Raw genomic sequence first — 21,010 nt, forward strand, 5'->3', positions numbered from 1 at the left:
AGAATGTGTTTTGCTTTTATTTCATTTGACCAAATCCAACTTGTGCTTTGACTTATAATCACTACATCTATCTTTTGTAGTTAATAAATCTGTTGGTTTATTCTACCTGAAGCAGTGCGTTTGGTTTGAAGTGTGTCAGACTCCCCTTGGGATAACAAGCCTGGCACATATCAATTTCTTTGTTAAATTGACAGACTCATATAGGCTTGCAGAGCCCAGCGGGCACAACTGGACACTGCAAGACGGAGGTTTCTAGGGCTGTGTCTGGGACCGGAGATATCGGCTAGTGTCATTCGGTTGCACACTCCAAGCAGCAGCTGGCCAGAAGTGCCCACTCACATCGCTGGGAGCAGCTGACACGCCAGAGGCTGTGCGTGAACAGCCCAGGGGTGGGGGTTCTCACAGCACAGCAGGGTAATCCCCAGAGTCGAGGGTTGGAGCGACCTAGCAGATCATGGTCCAGATAACACCCCGGGAACATCACAGTGGCCTGCACTGGAAGTCTTGGCGTGGGGCTGATCCCAGGGCCCAGGGCCAGCGTGACCCTGCCGGGAGCCCTGCCCCCAGGAGCTTCCATCCTGGTGCTGGCTCTCTATCCCCTCAGCTCCCCAGCCCCAGCTCTGTGCCTGCTCCCCATCTCCGACCTCCCCAGCCCAGCAGAGCCGAGGAGCCGCTCTCCTTTCCAAGGAAGGGCCCTGACAGGCCCCGATCCTGGCTTCCCTGGGCACAGAACCAGCTACCCCTGTCTTACCGAGAGGCTCCCGCCCTGTCTCACTGCCTGTGCTGCAGGCTGAGCCACCGGCCAGTGCCCTGCCCCAGCCCAGAGCTCTGCAGGGATCAGGCTTCCTCCTGTCGGGGCTGTGCTTCGAATCACAGCTCCCTGGGGTGGAAGGGACGGCCTGGGTCACCCAGTCTGCCCCCTCGCACTGATGCCTGGCAAAGGAACCTCGACCACTCAACAGGGCTTTGGCCAACCCACTTGTACCCCCCTGGCGCCAGCAGCGGAGTCCCACCCACCCGATCCCCTGGCTTCCACCTGCTCCCTCCTCTCCCTTAGCTCAGCAGTGGCCGTAGAGTCTGCACTTGTGCTGACAATGCTCCACGGCTCCCGGGGTCCTTGGAACCCCTCCTCACAGCTTGGCAAAGGGCAGGTGGATCGCGTGAGCCAGCAGAGCTCCTGGGGCGCGAAGCCCCTCCCCGGCCCTACCCCATGGCTCCCCGCACGGCCAGGCTCCCTGGCTGCCCTTGGAGCTAAAGCCAGGGGAGCCTGCGACACGGGGCCATGTCCAAGCTCTCTCCAGCTCAGCCCGGCTGAGAGCGCACACCTTGAGCTGCCCCAGAGGGTCACAGAGAGTCACCTGTGAACACAGCCCGAGGGAGCACACACGTATTGGGCTGCCCAGCCCACCTGCCTGGGGCTCCAGGGAAGGGTCTGACCGCCCAGCATGTGTCCCCCAAGCCCCACGCCTTCCTGGGGTGCCCGCTGTCAGGCCTTGCCAGTGAGCGCCCGTCCTTCCACCCGGCTGGGAACAAGAGCCAGCCCCTTGCGCTGGCCACGGGCCAGATGGCGGAGCTAAGCAGGGGGTGGAAGGTTGATCTGCACCATGACAGGCTCCAAGGGGCCATTCTGGGAGTGTGGCGAGAGCGAGACTCAGCCATGGCCCCACGCCAGCAGTGGGGCTCGGAGGCGCTACACCAGCTCTGCCCCACCCAGCAATCCTCCTGCACAGGGGAGACCCTTGGGGCTGGAGCATCTGGAGCAGCAGGGAGCTCCACAGCACAGCCCAGAGACTGGCGCAGTGTCTGCTCCTCTGGGGGATGGAAAGTTAATTTGCTTCAATTGATTTGGCTTGGAGGCAATTAAAGAGCTGATTAGCGCTTCTCTGTCCTCCAGCAGACACCACCAGGCCCTGCTCCTCCATCCTCCAAAGCCCACCACTGGGCCCCCAGTCCTCCCAGTGCCCACCACCCTGCCCAGCCTCCCCTCCATCCTTTGCCCACTGCTCAGCCCAGACTCCTTATCCTCCCAGTGCCCACCACCAGCACCGGTTCCCCCATCCTCCGAATGCCCACCACCAGCACCTGTTCTCCCGTCCTCCCAATGCCCACCACCAGGACCTGTTCCCCCATCCTCCCAGTGCCACCACCAGCACCCGTTCCCCCGTCCTCCCAGTGCCACCACCAGCACCCGTTCCCCCATCCTCCCAGTGCCACCACCAGCACCCGTTCCCCCATCCTCCCAATGCCCACCACCAGCACCTGTTCCCCCGTCCTCCCAGTGCCACCACCAGCACCCGTTCCCCCATCCTCCCAATGCCCACCACCAGCACCTGTTCCCCCGTCCTCCCAGTGCCACCACCAGGACCTGTTCCCCCATCCTCCCAGTGCCACCACCAGGACCTGTTCCCCCGTCCTCCCAGTGCCACCACCAGCACCCGTTCCCCCATCCTCCCAATGCCCACCACCAGCACCTGTTCCCCCATCCTCCCAGTGCCACCACCAGCACCTGTTCCCCCGTCCTCCCAGTGCCACCACCAGCACCTGTTCTCCCGTCCTCCCAATGCCCACCACCAGGACCTGTTCCCCCATCCTCCCAGTGCCACCACCAGCACCCGTTCCCCCGTCCTCCCAGTGCCACCACCAGCACCCGTTCCCCCATCCTCCCAGTGCCACCACCAGCACCCGTTCCCCCATCCTCCCAATGCCCACCACCAGCACCTGTTCCCCCATCCTCCCAGTGCCACCACCAGGACCTGTTCCCCCATCCTCCCAGTGCCACCACCAGCACCTGTTCCCCCATCCTCCCAATGCCACCACCAGCACCCGTTCCCCCATCCTCCCAATGCCCACCACCAGCACCTGTTCCCCCATCCTTCCAGTGCCACCACCAGCACCTGTTCCCCCATCCTCCCAATGCCCACCACCAGCACCTGTTCCCCCATCCTCCCAGTGCCACCACCAGCACCTGTTCCCCCATCCTCCCAATGCCACCACCAGGACCTGTTCCCCCATCCTCCCAGTGCCACCACCAGGACCTGTTCTCCCGTCCTCCCAGTGCCACCACCAGCACCTGTTCCCCCGTCCTCCCAGTGCCACCACCAGCACCTGTTCCCCCGTCCTCCCAGTGCCACCACCAGCACCTGTTCCCCCATCCTCCCAGTGCCACCACCAGCACCTGTTCCCCCATTCTCCCAGTGCCACCACCAGCACCTATTCCCCCATCCTCCCAATGCCCACCACCAGCACCTGTTCCCCCATCTTCCCAGTGCCACCACCAGCACCTGTTCCCCCATCCTCCCAATGCCACCACCAGCACCTGTTCCCCCATCCTCCCAGTGCCCACCACCAGCACCTGTTCCCCCATCCTCCCAGTGCCCACCACCAGCACCTGTTCCCCCATCCTCCCAATGCCCACCACCAGCACCTGTTCCCCCATCCTCCCAATGCCCACCACCAGCACCTGTTCCCCCATCCTCCCAATGCCACCACCAGCACCTGTTCCCCCGTCCTCCCAGTGCCACCACCAGGACCTGTTCTCCCGTCCTCCCGGTGCCACCACCAGCACCTGTTCCCCCATCCTCCCAGTGACACCACCAGCACCTGTTCCCCCATCCTCCCAGTGCCACCACCAGCACCTGTTCCCCCATCCTCCCAGTGCCCACCTGTAACAATGCGGTTCTGGCAGGACCCAACTGAGAGTGCCAATTCAGGACAAATCGCTGAAAACAGGGCAGTTACAGCCCTAGGCTGGGGTTTTTCCACCTCTAAGGCAAACGAAACCAGCCAGACAGTGAAGACTTTGGTCTCACCCCACTGGCTAACCACAAGTCACACAAGCAATTCCCTTAGACACTCCAGTTTCCCAGTATCACCACCAGTGCCACTCGTTATGGGGACAAACGGTTATGAAAACCAATACCCCTTTAAAAGAAAAAAGGTTCTCCTGATCCCAAAGGACCAAGCCCCAGACCCAGGTCAATATACAAATCAGATCTTACTCACAAATCACGCTGTTGCCAATCCTTTAGAATCTAAAATCTAAAGGTTTATTCATAAAAGGAAAAATATATAGATGAGAGCTAGAATTGGTTAAATGGAAACAATTACATACAGTAATGGCAAAGTAAATATCTCTGGAGATATTTAAGAGTAGGTTAGATAAATGTCTATCAGGGATGGTCTAGACAGTATTTAGTCCTGCCATGCGGGCAGGGGACTGGACTCGATGACCTCTCGAGGTCCCTTCCAGTCCTAGAATCTATGAATCTATGAATCTATAAGTTCTCGGTTCAGGCTTGTAGCAGTAATAGCATAAACTGCAGGTTCAAATCAAGTCTCTGGAATACATCCCCAGCTGGGATGGGTCATTCAGTCCTTTGTTCACAGCTTCAGTTTGTAGCAAAGTTCCTCCAGAGGTATGAAGCAGGATTGAAGACAAGATGGAGATGAGGCATCAGCCTTTTTATAGTCTTTTCCAGGTATAAGAATACCTCTTTATCCTTACTGTGGAAAATTACAGCAAAATGGAGTCTGGAGTCACATGGGCCAGTCCCTGCATACTTTGCTGAGTTACAAGGCGTATTTGCCTTCTCTCAATGGGTCAGTTGTATAGCTGATGGTCCTTAATGGGCCATCAAGCAGGCTAGGCAGAGCTAACACCAACTTGTCTGGGATGTCACCCAGCAGCATAGCATAAGTTTGAAATACAGACAGTATAGAGCCAATATTCATAACTTCAACTACAAAATTGATACACACATATAGACAGCATAATTATAACCAGCAAACCATCACCTTGTCTTAGACACCCCATTTGACCCCCTTTATACAAGATTTGGTGCCACTACAGGACTTTGGTTGCAACCATGTTCTATATGGTCCCAGTTCAAATCAATAACGTGACACCACCACCAGGACCAGTTCCCCCTTCCTCCAGCGCCTACCACTCAGCTCAGGCCCTCTGGCCTCCCAGCGCTCACTGCCCGGCCCAGCTCCCTGTTCTCCCAGTGCCCACCAATCACCCCCGGACCCTTTATGGTTGGCGCCACCACTCAGCTTGGCTCCCTGTCCACCCAGCCTCAAATACAGACTTCAAGGCTCATATATCCCACCAGGGAAGCATATTCTGGCCTGTGTCCATCCGAGACATGGATCAGCCGCTCACCTAGCACCAGGGAGGCTCTGAAAAGGTTAAGGACACAGCTGGCCGCCGGGCTGTGTCCCAGACCTGCTCCCGCTGCTGCTCTGTAAGGGTGACAGGTCCGGAGACAGAGTGAGGCATTCCCAGCACGAGCAAAGGGACTGTAACCCCTCGGCCACGAGCTTTGCTGGTGGGGCCATGTCTGGCCACCTGTCGAGTTCTTTCCCCAAAGATTCATAGACTCCAAGGCCAGAAGGGACCACTGTGATCAGAAGAACATAAGAACGACCACATTGGACCAGACCAAGGGTCCATCCTGCCCAGTGTCCTGTCTTCTGACAGCGGCCAATGCCAGGTGCCCCAGAGGGAATGAACAGAACAGGGCAATTATCAAGTGATCCATCCCCTGTCACCCATTCCCAGCTTCTGGCAGTGAGAGGCCAGGGACACCCAGGGCATGAGGTTGCGTCCCTGCCCATCTTGACTAATAGCCATTGATGGACCCGTCGTCCAGGAACTTAGCTAGTTCTTTTTTGAACCTAGTTATACTTCTGGCCTTCACAACATCCCCTGGCAACGAGTTCCCCAGGCAGGACCGGCTCTAGGCACCAGCAAAGCAAGCAGGTGCTTGGGGCGGCCCATTTCCAGGGGTCGCATTCCAGCCATCCTTTTTTTCGGGGCAGTTGCGCTCTCGGAGCTGCGCCCCTTGGATGGGGCGAGGGCGCCACGCCCCCGGCCGCAGCGGGAAGGGGAAGCCCCAGCCCCTGGATGCTGAGCTGCCAGGGCCCAGCCGCTACCTGGGAAGGAGAGGGCGAGTCCTGCCGGGAAGCCAGGGCTGCGCCGCCTCCTCTGCGCACTGGCTGCTGCGCTGCCTTGGGCCACCCCTGATATCGGGGCTTCTCTGCGCGGCCGGGCAGGGAAGGGGGTAAAGCCCCTGCAGGCGCTGGGAGAAGGTGACATCACTCTCTCCGCTTCCAGCACCGCCTGTGAGCCCCAGCCCCACCCGAGCATGGGGCGGCAAAAAACCTCGAGCCAGCCCTGTCCCCAGGCTGACCATGTGTTGGGTGAAGAAATACTTCCTTGTGTTTGTTTTAAACCTGCTGCCTATTAATTTCATTGGGTGACCCCCGGTTCTTGCATGAGCTCTCCCCTGACAGCTAGTGATGTGCTGGGGGAGAAGACTTCAGGAATGGACCTTATTTGCATAGACACGCCCACCCTGCCTAGGTGCACAGCATGATGGGGCGGCTTTGCCCAGGTGATCACTTTTGGCTGGTGTTGGGTTGCAAGTCACTTTGTTATTGGGTGCAGGGGTAATACAGGGCGTTATCCTGCTGTGCTTGGCATGCCCTGGCTGAGGGGTTCAGCCTGAACTGAACTGCACTCACTCAGCAGGGCACAGGGGTAATACAGAGCGTTATCCTGCTGTGCTTGGCATGCCCTGGCTGAGGGGTTCAGCCTGAACTGAACTGCACTCACTCAGCAGGGCGCAGAGGTGCCAAAGCCCACTGTAAATGACACCATTTGACCCTCCCCTCTCCACTGTGTAAGGACAGAGCTGATTAAAACTCAATTGAGAGTCTTTGGTTGTGTCACTAGAGCTGAAATCACTGATAACCTGCTGTAGATGATAGACCTGGGATGGGACGTGTCTCTGGTGACAGAGCCTGCCCAGCCTGCACTAGCAATGGGGCTCCCCTACTAACAGCTGAAATCACTCCGAGCTGTGGTAAGTGGTGGGCCCCCAAGGCATCCCAGAGGCAGTGACGGAGTGAATGACTGAGTGTCCGGCAGTGGAGCCACTGGCGATGGAGCAGCTGGCATTGGAGTGAACGCCGGCGGAGTGAGCGGTGGTGGAGCAACTGACAATGGAATGGCCGGCGGTGGAGCCGGTGACAATGGAGCAGCTGGTGGCAGAGTGGCTGATGGTGGAGCTGATGATGATGGAGCAGGTAGCAGTGCAGTGAGTGATGGCAGAGTGACCGGCAGCAGCGGGCAGCAATGCAGAGTGAATGGCACGGCGGCCGCAGCTGAGGCATTGCTCGCTGCGTCACCCCGAGGTGGGAGCTGAACTCATACGAACGCACCACTGAACTCTGCGGCGTCGCTGACCAAGGACAGCAGCTGTAGTGGGGTGTGGTGGAGGGAGGCGGGAGTGCTGTGTTTGTGTCTGTTGGACTTTCACAGCACAAGGAGAGACTGAGCGAAAGGACACAGCCCAGCGTTCTCTGGGGTGCGCGCTTTGTTCATGGCCAGATGTTTTCGAACCATGCTTGTGATGTTTGCCCAGCTTAATGTGGGGCTCCTTCCCCCTTTTCTCTTCCAGACACAGGCTCGGTGCTTGTGAGAGGGGCAGTATCGCCTCTTAGAGGCGCCCAGGCTGGTGGGGAATTTTCCCAGATTTCTGGGCGGGGGATCAACTGGTTCTCTTCTGTGTTGTCAAAAGGAACCCCTAGATGTTGGACCTGCTGCCTCCACCTGGCAGCAGGGTGACACTGGCGTTATGTGGAGGGGTAAATAACACTTCCTTATTCACTCGCTCCACACCAGTCAGGATTTTACAGACTTCTATAAACTGAGCAGTCCCAGCCTTTTTAATCTCTCCTCGTACAGAAGCTGTTCTCTATCCCAAATCATTTTTGTTGCCCTTCTCTGTCTTTTCCAATTCTAATATATCTTCTCTGAGATGGGGCGACCAGAACTGCACACAGTATTCAAGGTGTGCGCATATCATAGATTCATATGATGATATTTCCTGTCTCATTCTCTATCCCTTTCCTAATGGTTCCTAACATCCTGTTCACTTTTTTTTGACGGCCGCTGCACATTGAGCAGATGTTTTCAGAGAACTATCCACAGTGACTCCAAGAGCTCTTGCTTGAGTGATAACAGCTAATTTAGACCCCATCATTTTGTATGTAAATTGGGAATATGTTTTCCAATGTGCATTACTTTGAATTTATCAACATTTAATTTAATTTTGTTGCCCAGTCACCCAGTTTTGTGAGATCCCTTTGTAACGCTTCACAGTCTGCTTTGGATTTAACTATCTTGAGTAATTTAATATTGTCTGCAAAGTTTGCCATCTCACTGTTTACCCCTTTTTCCAGATCATTTGTGAATATATTGAACGGGACTGGTCCAGTACAGATCCTTGGGGAACCCTGCTATTTACTTTCTCCACTGTGAACACTGACCATTTATTCCTACCCTTTGTTTCCTGTCTTTTAACCAGTCACTGATCCATGAGATGACCTTCCCTCTTATCCTATGGCTGCCTACTTTGCTTAAGAGCCTTTGGTGAGGGACCTTGTCAAAGGCTTTTTGAAAGTCCAAGTACACAATATCCACTGGATCTCCTTTCCCCACATGCTTGTTGACCCCGTCAAAGAATTCTAGTAGATTGGTGAGGCATGATTTCCCTTTACAAAAACCATGTTGACTCTTCCCCAACATATTGTGTTCATCTATGGGTCTGATAATTCTATCATTAGTGTAGTTTCAACCAATTTGACTGGTATTGAAGTTAGGCTTACCGGCCTGTAATTGCTGCGATCACCTCTGGAGCCTTTCTTAAAAATCAGCATCACATTAGCTTTCCTCCAGTCACCTGGTACAGATGCTAATTTAAGTGATAGGTTACACACCACAGTTAGTTGTTCTGCAATTTCATATTTGAGTTCCTTCATCTGGTCCTGGTGACTTACTACTGTTTAGTTTATCAATTTGTTCCAAAACCTCCTCTATTGACACCTCAGTCTGGGACAGTTCCTCAGATTTATCACCCAGAAAGACTGGCTCAGGTGTGGGAATCTCCCTCACATCCTTTGCAGTGAAGACGGATGCAAATAATTATTTAGCTTCTCTGCAATGGCCTTGTCTGCCTGGAATGCTCCTTTACCACCTTGATTGTCCTGTGGCTACATGATTGTTTGGCAGCTTCCTGCTTCTGATGTACTTAAAAATATTTTTGCAGTTAGTTTGTGTCTTTTTCTAGTTGCTTTTCAAATTCTTTCTTGGCCTGCCTCATTATACTTTTACACTTGACTTGCCAGAGTTTATGCTCCTTTCAACTTTCCTCACTCGGATTTGACTTCCAATTTTTAAAGGATGCCTTTTTGTCTCTAGCTGCCTCTTTTACTCTGCTAGTCTCATCTAGTCTGACCTCCTGTACAGCACAGGCCATAGAACTTCCCCAAAATAATTCCTAAAGCAGATCTTAGAAAAACATCCAGTCTTGATTTTAAAATTGTCCATGATGGAGAATCCACCACCACCCTTGGTAAATTGTTCCACTGGTTAATTACCCTCCCTGTTAAACATGCACACCTTATTTCCAGTGTGAACTTATTGGCTTCAGCTTCCAGCCATAGGATCGGGTTAGACTTTTCTCTGCCAGATTGAAGAGCCCAGTATGAAATATTTGTTCCCCAGGTAGGTACTTATAGACTGTAATCAAGTCACCCTTTAGCCTTCTCTTTGTTAAGCTAAATAGATAGAGCTCCTAGAGTCTGTCACTATCAGGCAAGTTTCTAATCCTTTAATCATTCCCGTGGCTCTTCTCTGACCCCTCTCCAATCTACCCACATCCTCCTTGAACTGTGGACACCAGAATTGGGCACCGGATTCCAGCAGCGGTCGCACCAGTGCAAAACACAGAGGGAAAATAATCTCTCTGCTCCTTCTCGAGATTCCCCTGTTTATACATCCTAGGATCGCATTAGCTGTTTTCACCACAGCATCGTACTGTCAGCTCATATTCAGCCAATTACCCATCACAATCCCCAGATCTGTTTCAGAGTCACTGCTTGCCAGGACAGAGTCCCCCAGCCTGTAAGTATGGCCGGCGTTCTTTGTTCCCAGATGTAAACATTTACATTTAGCTGTATTAAAATGCCTGCTGTTTGCTTCTGCCCAGTTTACCAAGAGATCCAGGTCGCTCTGTGTCAGTGACCCGACCTCTGCATTATTTACCACTCCCCCAATTTCTGTGTCATCTGCAAACTTTAGCAGTGATTTTCTTCCAGTCATTGATAAGCATGTTAAATACTGTAGGGCAGGGGTAGGCAACCTATGGCACACCTGTCAAAGGCAGCACGTGAGCTGATTTTCAGTGGCACTCACACTGCCCGGGTCCTGGCCACCGGTCCGGGGGGCTCTGCATTTTAATTTAATTTTAAATGAAGCTTCTTAAACATTTTAAAAACCTTATTTACTTTACATACAACAATAATTTAGTTATATTATAGACTTACCCCAATGGAAACAGACCTGGTCGATGACAATTCCCCATTTATAGTGACATTTTGAGACCTATCAGTTAGCCAGTGTTTAATCCATTTAATGTGTGCCAGGTTCATTTTATATCATTCTAATTTTTTAATTAAAATGTCTCATGCTACCAAGTCAAAAGTCTTACAGAAGTCTAAGTATATTACGGCAACACTATTACCTTTTTCAACCAATCTTGTCATAGCATCAACAAATTATATCAAGTTAGTTTGACAGGATCTATTTTCTATAAACCCATGATGATTAGCTTTAATTATATCACCTTCCTTTAATTTTTTATTAATCGGGTCCATATCAGCCGCTCCATTATCTTAAATATTGGCCCAACATTAGTTTTCTTCCCGTCTTCTGGAACTTCCCTAGTGCTCCAAGACTTATTGACAGTAAACATGAATGGTCGAGCCAGCTCCTCAGCCAGCTCTTTTAAAACTCTTAGATGTAAGTGTAACGATGCGGTTCTGGCGGGACCCAACTGAGAGTGCCAATTCAGGACAAATCGCTTAAAACAGGGCAGTTACAGCCCAAGGCTGGGGTTTTTCCACCTCTAAGGCAAACCAAACCAGCCAGACAAAGAGGAGTTTGGTCTCACCCCACTGGCTAACCACAAGTCACACAAGCAATTCCCTTAGACACTCCAGTTTCCCAGTATCACCACCAGTGCCACTCGTTATGGGGACAAATGGTTATGAAAACCAATACCCCAGTAAAAGAAAAAAGGTTCTCTCGATCCCAAAGGACCAAGCCCCAGACCCAGGTCAATATACAAATCAGATCTTACCCACAAATCACGCTGTTGCCAATCCTTTAGAATCTAAAATCTAAAGGTTTATTCATAAAAGGAAAAAGATACAGATGAGAGCTAGAATTGGTTAAATGGAATCAATTACATACAGTAATGGCAAAGTTCTTGGTTCAGGCTTGTAGCAGTGATAGAATAAACTGCAGGTTCAAATCAAGTCTCTGGAACATCCCCAGCTGGGATGGGTCATTCAGTCCTTTGTTCAGAGCTTCAGTTTGTAGCAAAGTCCCTCCAGAGGTAAGAAGCAGGATTGAAGACAAGATGGAGGAGAGGCATCAGCCTTTTATAGCCTTTTCCAGGTGTAAGAAAACCTCTTTGTTCTTACTGTGGAAAATTACAGCAAAATGGGGTCTGGAGTCACACGGGCCAGTCCCTGCATACTTTGCTGAGTTGCAAGGCATATCTGCCTTCTCTCAATGGGTCAATTGTGTAGCTGATGGTCCTTAATGGGCCATCAAGCAGGCTAGGCAGAGTTAACACCAACTTGTCTGGGATGTTTCCTAGAAGCATAGCATAAGTTTGAAATACAGACAGTATAGAGCCAATATTCATAACTTCAACTACAAAATTGATACACACATATAGACAGCATAATTATAACCAGCAAACCATCACCTTGTCTTAGACACCTCATTTGACCCCCTTTATACAAGATTTGGTGCCACTACAGGACTTTGGTTGCAACCATGTTCTATATGGTCCCAGTTTAAGTCAATAACGTGACAGGGGCTGCTCACCAAGGCTGTATTGCACTCTGTAGTTCTTGTTGTTGTAGGGTCTACTCCAAGTCCTGCAGTGTAGGATGGTTTGTTGTCCGACAGTCCCCTAGGAGGAGTGGGGCTGTGCATGGTTTGTTATCGTAGGGTTTCCTGGGAGGGCTGGGACTGGGAGCAGAGTGTTCTGGAGACACCCCACTCTGCGGGTTCCCATGGGTTTTGCAGCTGGGCGGGTGTGTGGTCAGGGCGGTGTCGGGGGGCTGCCAGGCAGGCTGTGCATGTCCTGGCTGATGACACAGGGCGATAGGCCCCCTGGGTGTGGAGGGGCTGGCATTCATCCTGGGCAGAGGGCTGCCTGCCCCACACACCGTATGGGCTGATGTGGGACACGAGTCCTCGCGCCAGCTCTCTGTGCGGGGGCCTTACCAGGAGACACAGCCCAGCCTCCTCTGAATGTTGGCTGCGGCTGCCGGAGAGCCGGGCTGCAGGGGTGCCTGGGGGAGCTAGCTGCCCTGGGGGCATGGAGTGGCCGGAGGTGGCAGGCAGTGCTAGGGTGACCGCTGGCCGCATGCCCTTGGCGCTGGCAGGGCTGCAGTTTGCTGCCTTGTGCTGCTGGGGCAGCAATGCTACGGGACCCGTCTGTCTGTCCGTCCTGCGACCCCCCCAGGCAGCACAGCAGCCGTCGGGCTCTGAGCAGTCGGGCCTGTGGGTCTGGGCCCAGGCACAGCGGGCTGGAGGGCAGGGCAGGGGCTGTGTGCGGGGGAGGTCTCAGAGGTCCTTTCCCACCCCCCGTGCTGGGCGCTGGCTCCCCCACGGGCGCGGCACAGCTCAGACCGCTCCTGGCTGGGAACGGTAGCAGGCCAGAGAGAGGCCGGAGTCTCCTCCCTCCAGGCCCTGCGCTCCGTGCTGCTGCAGGGCCTTGGGGGGGAGCGCACCCCGACCCCTGCCCCAGCCCCTCTCCCATCCCCATGGCTGGAGTCAGGGCGCCGGACGGGGGCAGCCCTGAGCCACCCCCAGGGAGCTGCTGCCTTCCGGCGCGAGGTGCCCCCGTGGCTTGTGCCCTGGAGGCAGGGTCGGGGCTGGCACCGGTGCAGGCCCTAGGCCCCGGCCCCACCTCATCGGCAGGTTTAATTTCAGCGGGAGCAAGGCTTTGCTGACGGAACGATAAGGCCCTGTCTCGCTGCCGCGGAGAGGATGTAATAAGAGCTGTCAGCAAGATATGGCAGCTCCTCCTAATAACCCCAGTGCTGCCGTCGTCACCCGCTCCCCCGGACGCTGAGCTCCCAGCCCCCCACGCCTGACTCTGGGTGATGGCCTCTGCCCCAGCTCCCCCCACCCTCTGCGCCAGCTCCCCCGTTTGCCCCGGCTCCCCAGCCCCTGCGCTGGCTCCCCCGTCCACCCCGGCCCCCACCCTGGCTCCCTGATCCACCCCGGCTCCCCCGTCCTCCCCGGTGTCCGCCCCAGCTCCCCCCACCCTCTGTGCCAGCTCCCCCGTCCGCCCCAGCCCCTGCGCCGGCTCCCCTGTCAGCCCCGGCCCCTGCACCGGCTTCCCTGTCCTTCCCCGCCCCCCGTCCCAGCTCTCCCGTCCGCCCCGGCTCCCCTGTCCATCCCCGCCCCCCACCCCAGCTCCCCCATCTGCCCCGGCTCCCCCGTCCATCCCAGCCCCTGCGCCGGCTCCCCTGTCCGCCCCAGCTCCTCCGTCCGCCCCGGCCCCCACCCTAGCTCCCCTGTCCGCCCCAGCTCCTCCGTCCGCCCCGGCCCCCACCCCAGCTCCATCGTCCGTCCCTGGCCCCTGCACCGGCTCTCCCATCCACCCCGGCTCCCCGTCTGCTCTGACCCCCGCGCTGGCTCCCCATCTATCCCTGCCCATTGCGCCGCCTCCCACCTCACCTGGATACAGCTTTTATCACCCCCCACACTGCATCAGAGGTCACTTTTGACCATCGGCCACCCCCTTGTGGCACAATTGGGTAATATGGCAAGTCTGCCTCAGTTTCCCTCCTTCTTTGACCAGTTTCCATTTACTCCATTTTGGCTCTGTGATATTGTGTGATATTTTTATTAATCCTATGCCTGCCTCAGTTTCCCTCTGACCTGTGCATTGCTACCCAGTGGGGCTAAAGGGTTACGTTTGATCCCGGGGCAGAGTGAGAGACACGGGTGTGAGTCACTCCGGGCTGTTAAAGAACTGGCTGAAAATGACCTATCTCTATGGAGGATCTGGAAAGGAAAAGAGCCCCCCTCAGCCCCCAGGCCAGAGCACTGGCAACTGGCCATCAATGACCAAGCGGAAGGGGGTTTCCCCCTATGACGTTATTGATATAATCTGGGACCATATAGATCATTATTGCAACCAAGGTCCTGTAGTGGCACCCAAATCTTGTACAAAGGGGGTCAAATGGGGTGTCTAAGACAAGGTTATGGTTTACTGGTTATGATTATGCTGTCTATATGGGTGTATCAGTTTTGTAGTTGAAGTTATGAATATTGGCTCTATACTGTCTGTATTTCAAACTTATGCTATGCTGCTGGGTGACATCCCAGACAAGCTGGTGTTAGCTCTGCCTAGCCTGCTTGATGGCCCATTAAGGACCATCAGCTATACAATGGACCCATTGAGAGAAGGCAAATATGCCTTGAGACTCAGCAAAGTATGCAGGAACTGGCCCATGTGACTCCAGACTCCATTTTGCTGTAATTTTCCATATAATATATGGAATATAACTATATAAGGCTGATGCCTCATCTCCATTAGGTCTTCAATCCTGCTTCATACCTCTGGAGGAACTTTGCTACAAGCTGAAGCTTTGAACAAAGGACTGAGGACCCATTCCAGCGGGGGATGTATTCCAGAGACTTGATTTGAACCTGCAGTTTATTCTATCGCTGCTGCAAGCCTGAACCAAGAACTTTGCCATCACTGTATGTAATTGATTCCATTTAACCAATTCTAACTCTCATCTCTATCTTTTTCCTTTTATGAATAAACCTTTAGATTTTAGATTCTAAAGGATTGGCAACAGCGTGATTTGTGGGTAAGATCTGATTTGTATATTGACCTGGGTCTGGGGCTTGGTCCTTTGGGATCAGGAGAACCTTTTTCTTTTACTGGGGTCTTGGTTTTCATAACCATTTGTCCCCATAACGAGTGGCACTGGTGGTGATACTGGGAAACTGGAGTGTCTAAGGAGATTGCTTGTGAGACTTGCGGTTAGCCAGTGGGGTGAGACCGAAGTCCTCTTAGTCTGGCTGGTTTGGTTTGCCTTAGAGGTGGAAAAAACCCCAGCCTTGGGCTGTAACTGCCCTGTTGGAGCAATTTGTCCTGAGTTGGCACTCTCAGTTGGGTTCCGCCAGAACCGCATCGTCACACCCCCGCCCCAGGACAAGGTGTCAGGCCAGGGGTTCAATGATGCCCATTGGAGAGAGGCAGGGCTCTGGGACGGAGACCCTGGTACAGGGCCGGCTGGATACTCTCTTCACGGTTATTCCTCTGGGCGCCCTATGAACAGCTGCTGCTGCTGTGTCCAGGTGACCAATAGACCCCGCTCTGCTTGGACGAGGCTGCCGGGAGTCACCCCAAGCCCTGGCGGGGCACCTGGGTCCCCGCAGAGCAGCTGTGCCTCTCCCGGGGGTCTGTCTCCGCTGGACTTGCAGCAGGGCAGAGCTGGAGGCTGGAGCCCAGAGGAAGGGTGGGACCTGGGGGGCTGCCCACTGAAGGGCTTCTCCGAGGAACTGTTTAAAAGCTGGGGGTAGCCCCGAACCAGGCTCCTTGTCGTGCCCCGGCCCTCCCTGGCCCGCTGACAGTCCTTTCCCCTCAGGCACGCAGGAGTCCAGCACACCAGGAGCCGGCTGCCCCAGACGCAGGTGCACGGCCCCTGGCCTCACCCAGTTCGGCTCTAACACCGCTTGCTGGGGCTGGGCATGGAACCCAGGTGGTCCCTCCTCTGGCTCCGGGCCAGGGACCCGGGATGAAGGGGCTGGCACCGTTCACTGTCCCTTCCCCTCTCCCTCGCCTGCTCCTCCCTGCCGGCTGTCCTCGGGCACCGGCTTCCTGGCAGCATCTCACCAGGCTGCGCTGACGGGTCCTGCCCTCAGCCCCTGGCAACCACCCCCTTTGCCCTGCAGCCCTTTCATCTCTGCAGCTGTGGTGCAGCCACCGGCCACCCCAGCTGGGCAGGCAGGCGGGTTCCCTGTTACCCCTTTCAGGGCTGAGACAGCATGGGTCTGTACCCCCTGCCCCTTACTGCCAATCCCAGCCAGTCCCAGCAGGTCCATACCCTGGGGATGGGACTGGCTGGTATTCCCCGGCCCCGCCCCTCCCTGCTCACTATTCCCCGGCCCCGCCCCTCCCCGCCCAGCATTCCCCGGCCCCATCCCAGCCCCGCTCTGCCACACTCCCACATCACCCGGGGGCTCCTCCCCGGTCATTCTGTCCGGCCCAGGCCGGGGGAATCCTCCACGGGGTGAACCTGCCGGCCTCACACCAAGGGTTGAGCCAGCCGTGCTGCGGCCCTGGGACACGCGGTGCCAGGCACGTCTGCGGGACCCGCTTGGCAGGTGATCTGCCAGGCTGAAGCCACCTGGGGACTGTGTGGGTCCAGCAGACAGGGGTTGTGTTAGACACTTCGGCCCCGTGTGCCCCACTGGGGAGCGCAGTGCAGGGCGGGCGCCAGGGCACCCCAGGGCACCGGTGCTGCAGCGCCCACAAGGGGCCGGGGCCCTGCCGGCAGAACGGTGGCACTCCAATGCAATAGCGCCTGGAGAAAGGCTGGCTCTGTGCCAGCGTCCACTGCCCAGCCCAGGCGCGAGCGCTGAGAGGTGCACGGGGCAGGGCCGGGGCCGGCTGACAGGCCCAGGGGGCCTCGTAAACAGTCAGGCCCTGCGTACCCCTCCGCAAACAGGCAACAGTCCCAGGGCCCCGCCCCTGAGCCAGGGCCAGCCCTGAACCCCAGGCTGGCGCCATTCCCCGGAGCAGGACCAGAGAGGGGCCCAGCTCAGCCTTCCCGGGGCTGCGCGCAGGGGGCAGCCGTGCCCAGCGGGAGCCCTGCCCGGGAAGCCAGAAGGCATGAATTGCAGGGAAAGTGGCTGTTCCCACAGCTAATCGATGGCGGCAGATCCTGATCCCCTTCATTATTAGGGTTTTCTTATGCATGTGCACGCAGCAGATTGATCGCCGGCTGCGAAGGGAAAATCAATTATTCATGTTAGAAATTAGAGAATGATTTATGTCTGCGGGCGGCCGAGCGGCACGGAGCCCCTGGCAGCGCGGGGGCTGGAATCAGCTGGGCACGTCACCAGGCACAGGGCCCTGCCACCCAGCCCCTGCCGAGTGCACCACCCAGCCCCAGTTCCCCTTCAGCCCAGCCCTGCCCTGCCCCCCCCAGCCCAGCCCTGCCCTGCCCCCCCCAGCCCAGCCCTTCCTGGCCTGCCGTCCAGCCCCACTGTGGGCCCCAGCCCTGTCCCGCCCTGGCCTGCCTCCCAGCCCCTCCTGAGTGCAGCACCCAGCCCCAGTTCCCCTTCAGCCCTGCCCTGCCCCCACCCCCGCCCTTCCTGGCCTGCCGCCAAACCCCGCCAGGCCGCCGTGGGCCCCAGCCCTGGCCTGCCCCCCAGCCCCTGCTGAGTCCAGCACCCAGCCCCTGGTCCCGTCCAGCCGAGCCCCGCCCTGCCCCCCTCCCGGCTTAGCCCCCCCTGGCCTGCCACCCAGCCCCTCCCGAGTCCAGCACCCAGTCCCCCCCAGCCCCTCCATACCCCCCCCAGCCTAGCCCCACCCTGGCCTGCCACCCAGCCCCTCCCAGTCCCAGGCCCCTCCAGCCCTGCCCTGGGTCTCTTGGAAACCCGCTGAGCAGGGCACTGCCCCGCCCGTGTTAGACACCTTGCTCCTCCCCCCAATCCAGTTCTCTTTATCTCCCCACCCCCTGGACCTCCCTGTCCCTTTCACAGGCCGGGAGCTGGCTGCCCCCCCACCCCCCCGCCATGTGCTGTGAGGCTCTCCAGCCGCTCCGCAGAGCGCTCGCGGGCTGGGCCGGATTGAGTCCATTCTCACACCAGATGCCTGGGGACTCCAGTGCTCAGGACAGCGCTGGGATGGGCGGTAGCCGCCTGGGAGAGCACATCTAATGCCTGGGCCAAGCCCTCAGCCGGGGGGCCGGCCGCAGGAAGCCGGTGCCCCGGGAGCCCCCGCGAACAGCTGCACTGCGCGGCTGCCTCGTCGAACGCCCCTATCGTCTGCTGCGGGGCGTCGGGGGACATCGCTCTGTGGAGTGCGCTGGTTACCCCGTGGGGGCGGCCTGGGAACTCCCCCCACAGCACACAGCTGGGTTCTCCTAGTCCTGGTGTGCCGTCCGGTGCTGAGCAGAAGTCATGAGGGGCGGGGGAACAGGGCCATACAGGCCAGTTATGGCACCGCTGGGAGGCAGCGTCTCCAAGAACGGCCCCCCCTCAGGGCAGCATGTCGGGCACGGGGCTCCCCACTGGCACCCTGGTACCGGGGACCTTGTCAGGGACTGCAACAGCTGCCCTGGGGCGGGGGAAGCCTGGAGGGAGGCGGGATCGGGAGTGGAGGGGACAGGTTCGTGTTGTACAGCTGAGACGCCCAAGGCCCATGCTCCCCCCGCCCCGTCCCTCCATCATTCTAGGCCTGGGCTCCCCAGCCTCCCCGCAGTGGTCCTGGCTCCAAGCTCCCCCCTCCCCCCCCCCCAGGGTGGGAGGGGTGCTGTCCTGGGAGAGGGGCTCTTTTCAGCAGTGCTCAGGGATTCAGGTCGTGCTCTGGCTGGCGGGGGGGAGAGGGGCCGCGGGGTGGGTGACACCCAGCTGGGTGCTGGGGAAGGAACTGACCTGCATGGGTAGGCGGTGATTTGATCTGATTCATCGTGGGATCCACTTGGAGCTGATAAAGTTTTGGCAGAGGAGGCTGGGCTGGGCCAGGCATGCCCCCCCCCCTCCCCCAGCACCCCTGGGCTGGGCTGGGCTGCGCCCGGTGCCCGTGGGACATCTCCTTCTTTCCCCCCACCCGGGCATTGGCCTGGGCCTGTGAGACAACTCCCTGCCCCCCCCAGGGGCAAGGGCCCAGCCTGTGCGATGCCCTCCCCCTCCCAGGCACACCGGACCCACGTTCAGCGTTGCTGAGCCTGCAGGTCTGAGCTGTGCTGCTGGGGAGGTCCCTTGCTCCCTGCTCAGGCAATGGGCTTGCAGCCGAGGGCCGGGACACACCCAGCGCCAGGGCTGCCAACTTTCTAATTGCACAAAACTGAACGCCCTGCCCTGCCCCGCCGCTTTTCTGAGGTCCCACCCCACTCGCTCCAGCCCCTCTCCCTCGCTCTCCCCCACCCTCACTCACTTTCACTGGGCGGGGGCAGGGGGTTGGGGTGCGGGAGGGGGTGAGGGCTACGGCTGGGGCTGCAGGCTCTGGGGTGGGGGAGTGTAACATTACACTGGGGATGAGGGGTTTGAGGTGCAGGAGGGAGCTCCGGTCTGGGGCCAAGAGGTTTGGAGTGCGGGGGGGGGGGGGGGTCTCAGGGCTGGGGAAGGTGGTTGAGGTGTGGGAGGGGGTGCAGGCTCTGGCTGGGGGTGTGGGCTCTGGGGTGGGGCCAGGTATGTGGGGCTCAGGGCCAGCTCCAGTGTTTTTGCCGCCCCAAGCGGCGTGGAGGGGGGGGGAAGCCACGATTGGCGGAACTTCAGCGGCAGCTCTACCGCCACCGCTTCATTCTTCGGGAGCAATTCGGCAGCAGGAGGGACTGAGGGACCCACTGCCGAATTGCCACCGAAGAGCCGGACGTGCCGCCCCTTTCCATTGGCCGCCCCAAGCACCTGCTTGCAGCGTTGGTGCCTGGAGCCAGCCCTGGTGGGGCTGGGGGTACAGGAGGGGGCTCTGGGCTGGGGCTGATGGGTTTGGAGGGCGGGTGGGGGGGCAGGGTCTGGGAGGGAGTTTGGGTGTGGGAGGGGGCTCAGCGCTGGGGTAGGGGGTTGGGGTACAAGAGGGGGTTCTGACCTGGGGCAGAGGGTTCAGGGTGTGGGCTCTGGCCGGATGGCACGTACCTCAGGCAGCTCCCGGTCTGCGGCGCAGCAGGGCTAAGGCAGGTTCCCTGCCTGCCCTGGCTCTGTGCAGTTCCCGGAAGCGGCCGCCTTGGCCGGCCCCTAGGCGGAGGCGCAGCCAGGCAGTTCTGCGCGGTGCACGCTGCCCGTGCACGCAGGCGCCTCCCCCGCAGCTCCCATTGGCTGCGGTTCCCGACCAATGGGAGCTGTGGAGCCAGCGCAGGGGACAGGGGCAGCACGCGGAGCTTCTCTGATTGCCCCTGTGCCTAGGTGCCAGACATGCCGGCTGCTTCCAAGAGCCACGCAGAGCCAGGGCAGGCAGGGAGCCTGCCTTAGCCCCACTGCACCGCTGACTGGACTTTAAAGGGCCCGGTCAGCAGTGCTGACCCGAGCCGCTAGGGTCCCATTTTAACTGGGTGTTCTGGTCGAAAACCGGACGCCTGGCAACCCTACCCAGCACCCCAGTCTGAGCTCACGGGTGCCTCCTCAGATCCTGTCAGGTGCCTGGTGCCCTTGTCCTTTGCTTCTCTGCCCAGGGGTTCTGGCTGCAGCCTGGCACCCTGCCACAGGACCCCTGGCTCCCGGCTGCCCCCTGCCAGAGCCCCGCTGGGCCTGACGCCTGAGCTGGTGGCTGAGTTCCCTGGAGCAGCTTTCAGGGCCTGTGTGCAAAGCGCTGCCCAGCCAGGTGCAAATGTCCCCCAGGTTGGAGGTGGTGGCCCGGCGAGCCGTGGGGCCCTGCCCAATGGAGGGGGCGGCCCGGCGAGCCTATTGCCTAGGCCAAGTCCTGGCCCAGTGCATCTCCTCCATGCCCACCCGTGGTGCCGCCCAGAGCTGCCCGGGGTTGGGAGAGGGCCTGAGCGGAGCTGTCTTGCTGAGGGCACGGTTTGGCTCGTCCCACGGGGGTGGCTGCTGGGGGCTGTGTCAGCACGTCCAGGCCTGGCGCCCCCGCCCTGGGCTGGAGCAGGCAGCAGGCGAAGGGACTGCGAGGCAGGGACAGGCGCGGGATCTGGTTACAGGCAGCGTGGGGCAGAC

Source organism: Emys orbicularis, chromosome 7 (genome assembly GCF_028017835.1).
Source record: "Emys orbicularis isolate rEmyOrb1 chromosome 7, rEmyOrb1.hap1, whole genome shotgun sequence".
Taxonomy (NCBI): domain Eukaryota; kingdom Metazoa; phylum Chordata; order Testudines; family Emydidae; genus Emys; species Emys orbicularis.